A 5,120-nucleotide genomic window follows, 5' to 3' on the forward strand; every position below is an offset into this window, starting at 1 on the left:
CATCTACATCTAACAATAACGTTCCTACGAAATCCAACTTGGAAATCATGATGGAGAACTTCATAGCTTCTCAACAGCAAACCAATAAAGATTTCTTAAACCAAAATGTACACACTAACGAACAAATTAAACAACTAGCAAGTAAAGTAGATGCCTTGGCTACCCATAACAAAATGCTGGAAACATAAATCTCACAAGTAGCTCAACAACAAGCGCCTACTGCTGCCCCAACTGGTACATTTCCTAGATAGCCCCAACCTAACCCGAAAAGCCACGCTCATGCAATTATATTGAGAAGTGGAACAGAGGTAGAAGGACCATCTGATCCAAGAATTGAAAACCAAAACTCTAAAAAGCCAACTGAAATGGAAGAAAGTAAACCTAAGGAAAAGGAAGAGAGTATTAAGGAAACCGTAGAGAAGAAAGAACCTTATGTACCTCCACCGCCTTACAAACCACCTATCCCTTATCCTCAGAGGCTAATTAAAACCAAAGACGCGGGCCAATTTAAAAAATTTGTTGACCTACTGAAACAATTAAACGTCACCATTCCTTTTACAGAAGCTATTACACAGATGCCCTCATATGCTAAGTTCTTAAAAGAAATTCTTTCTAATAAAAGGAAACTTGAAGATAGCGAAACCGTTACACTCACTGCTGAGTGCAGCACGATAATCCAAAATATGCCTCCTAAACTTAAAGATCCTGGTAGTTTCTCTATACCCTGTCACATAGGAAAATTTGTCATAGACAAAGCTTTATGCGATTTAGGAGCCGGTATCAGTGTTATGCCCTTGTCCATATGCAAGAGACTTGAAATGGGAGAATTAAGACCAACTAAAATGTTTGTGCAACTAGCAGATCGTTCCGTTAGATATCCCGTAGGAATTCTTTAAAACGTTCCCGTGCGCATAAGTCAATTCTACATCCCAACCGATTTTATAATTATGGACATAAGAGAAGATGAAGTTACACCCATTATATTGGGAAGACCATTCTTAGCAACCGCCGGTGCTATCATAGACGTAAAACGAGGACGACTCACTTTCGAAGTAGGAGAAGAGAAAATTGAGTTCATTCTTTCCAAATTTTTGAAAGCACCTGCAATAGATGACACATGTTACTTCATGGATATCATCGACGAATGCATAAAAGAAACAGAATTAGAAAATGACAAATCGTCTGACTATCGTGTAGAAGACAGACTGAACCATTGTTTAGCAATAACACCGGATCCTACGCAATGCCTTAAGAAACCAACCCTCGACTTGAAAACACTTCCCAAAAATCTGAGATATGAATTCCTAGACTCAGAACTTGAACGACCAGTGATAGTTAATGCAGACCTAGGAAAACTCGAAACCGAAAAACTCCTACATATCTTAAGAAAATATCCAACCGCACTAGGATACAACATCACCGATCTTAAAGGGATAGGTCCTTCTATTTGTATGCATGGCATCATGCTAGAAGAAGACTGTAAAACTTCTAGGGAACATCAGAGGAGATTAAACCCGATCCTGAGTGAGGTAGTGAAGAAGGAAGTAACGAAGTTATTAGAAGCAGGTATCATATATCCTATATCTGATAGAAAATGGGTTAGCCCTGTACACGTAGTACCAAAGAAAGGAGGTATAATAGTTATCGAAAATGAAAAAGGAGAAACTATAACCAAACGAATCGAATCGGGATGGAGAATGTGCATTGATTATAGAAAGCTAAACAAAGCAACCCGAAAAGATCATTTTCCTTTACCATTCATAGACCAGATGTTAGAACGATTGGCCAAACATTCTCATTTCTATTATCTAGACGGTTACTCAGGCTTCTTTCAAATACCAATTCATCCTGATGACCAAGAAAAGACAACGTTCACATGTCCTTTTGGTACCTTCACTTATCGATGAATGCCGTTTGGCTTGTGCAATGCTCCTGCAACCTTCCAAAGGTGCATGATGGCAATATTCACTGATTTTCTTGAAGACATCATGGAAGTCTTTATGGATGACTTTTTCGTATGCGGGCAAAGTTTCGAAGAATGTCTGGAAAACCTAGAAAGAGTTCTAGAGCGATGTGTAAAAGTAAACCTAGTACTTAATTGGGAAAAATGTCACTTTATGGTACAAGAAGGAATTGTTTTAGGACACATTATATCAAATAAAGGAATTGAAGTAGACAAAGCTAAAATAGAAGTAATCGAAAACCTTCAACCTCCGAAAACTGTGAGAGAAGTACGAAGCTTCTTAGGACATGCCGGTTTTTATCGATGATTTATTAAAGATTTTTCTAAAATAACTAAGCCTCTAACCGGATTACTAATGAAAGATGTTGAATTCATCTTCGACAATAAATGTTTAGAAGCATTTCAAACGCTTAAACAAGCATTAATCTCCGCGCCCATAATGCAGACTCCGGATTGGAATGAATCATTCGAAATAATGTGTGACGCAAGTGACTACGCCGTAGGCGCTGTTTTAGGACAACAAAAGGATAAAAACTTCACGTCATATATTATGCAAGTAGAACTCTAGATGAAGCACAAATGAATTACGCCACGACCGAGAAAGAACTTTTAGCAGTAGTGTTCGCACTAGATAAATTTCGTTCTTACTTGGTCGGAGCTAAAATAATCGTTTACACTGACCACGCTGCCATTAAGTACCTCCTAACAAAAAAGGACGCTAAACCTAGACTCCTAAGGTGGATCTTGTTGTTACAAGAATTTGATTTGGAAATCAAAGATAAAAAAGGAACTGAAAACGTAGTGGCAGATCACCTTTCTAGACTAGAAAATCTGGAACCGGAAAGAACATCGATCAACGATGACTTCTTGTACGATAAACTTATAGCTAATTTGGAAGAAAATAGAGCTGATGAACAAGTAGAGACCACCTTGGTTGTATGCGTTACACCATGGTACACCGACTTTGTCAATTATTTAGCCGCCAGAATAGTTCCACTTGATTTATCCTACCAACAAAAGAAACGATTCTTCCATGACATAAAGCATTATTATTGGGACGACCCTTTACTTTTCAAAAGAGGCCCCGATGGTATTTTCCGTCGGTGTATACCTGAAGAAGAGATAGAAAGTATAATCCAACATTGTCATTCCGCCTCTTATGGTGGACACGCAAGTACATCCAAGACCTGCTCTAAAATCCTACAAGCCGGTCTTTATTGGCCAACCATATGGAAGGATGTGCATGCTGCTGTCAAGAAATGTGATATATGTCAACGCACAGGAAACATATCTAGACGTGACGAGATGCCACAAAAGGGCATTTTAGAAGTAGAGATTTTCGATGTGTGGGGAATAGATTTCATGGGACCTTTTCCACCTTCTTTCGGTAACAAGTACATACTCGTAGCAGTTGACTACGTATCAAAATGGATTGAAGCTATAGCTTCTCCAACAAACGACACACGAGTAGTAACTAGACTCTTTAAGAATGTAATCTTTCCAAGATTTGGTGTCCCAAGAATAGTAGTCAGTGATGGTGGATCGCATTTCATATCTAAGATACTCGAAAAACTATTGTTTAAGTATGGTGTAAAACATCGAGTAGCGACACCTTACCATCCTCAAACCAGTGGACAAGTGGAAGTGTCTAACAGGGAAATTAAGCAGATATTGGAAAAAACAGTCGCCACGCCAAGAAAAGACTGGTCATCAAAATTACCCGAAGCTTTATGGGCATATCGAACTGCTTACAAAACTCCCATAAGAACAACCCCATTTAGGCTTATTTATGGTAAATCTTGCCACCTCCCGGTAGAATTAGAACATAAGGCCTATTGGGCTATTAAAAATTTAAATTTAAACTATAAGGCCGCCGGTGAAAAGCGAATCCTTGATATAAACGTATTAGAGGAACTTAGACGAGACGCTTACGAAAATGCCAGAATCTACAAGGAAAGAACGAAAAAATGGCATGATAAGCGCATATCAAGGAAAACTTTCAAACAAGGCGACGTAGTCCTATTGTTTAACTCTAGACTTAAGTTATTCCCAGGAAAACTACGATCTAGATGGTCAGGCCCTTTCCAAGTTACTAATGTTTTTCCTAGTGGAGCTGTGGATATTAAAGGAAAATCTATGGAAGCATTTATCGTAAACGGGAAGCGTCTGAAACATTATCACTATGATGAAAACAATGAAGACTCGCAAGTCCTGAAATTAGACGTATTGTCTCCTAAACCTATAGATTAACATTTACTAGTTTTATGTCGAGCTTGCGACATTAAACAAAGCGCTTCGTGGGAGATAACCCACAAATTTTTACTATCTTTTCTTTGATTATTCTTTTGATTTTATTTAGTATTCATTCTTCATTTATTTTATTTTATAAAACTTTTTCTTCTTTTCTTCTTTCGGCATCTGGCCAAATCCTGACTAAATTCTTGTTTTTCTTTTCTTTAGTTAACACTAACCTGATGGGACAAATTGATCGTATGGGTATCAAATTCAGAGGGAAAGCTCAGAAACAAAAGTTTGAAGAACTAGCAGAGAGAGAGATGCTACCTAGTTTCTATACTGATGATTAGGCAATGACTGCTCTTGGACTAAGAGAGAGTGTCATGTATCTGCTGAGTCAAATAGGATGGGAAACCACTCCTATTCGAAGACAATTAGTCACTTATCGGAGGCTAACTCTAGAATTCCTTAGCTCCCTGATCTATCTACCCAGCCATGGAAAAGGAATAAGCAGAGGTTTCATTCAGTTCAGGATGTTCAATATGGAGTATCAATTTAACATTCAAGACTTTACTAACCTTTTAGGGTTTCCTACCTTTTTTGATACATTCACCATGAGCCAAGAAGACCTTTTTGAATATAGAGAACTTGAACATTTTTGGGGAAGTTTAACGGGAAATGACGACCCTGAGGAGCATGAGTTTCTTTCTGGAAACATACATAACCCATCCTTTCGTTATTTCCATAAAATCCTAGCACACATTCTTTTTGGGAAGAAATCAAACATTACCACAGTGTCACGTGATGAACTATTCATCATATTTTGTGCTTCCCAGAACCGTCCAGTGAATGGTGCCACTTATATGTTGGCGAATTTTGACCGCCTTATTCAAGATGACCGAGCACCAATTCAAATAGGCGG

Source organism: Lathyrus oleraceus, chromosome 5 (assembly GCF_024323335.1).
Source record: "Lathyrus oleraceus cultivar Zhongwan6 chromosome 5, CAAS_Psat_ZW6_1.0, whole genome shotgun sequence".
Lineage (NCBI taxonomy): Eukaryota > Viridiplantae > Streptophyta > Magnoliopsida > Fabales > Fabaceae > Lathyrus > Lathyrus oleraceus.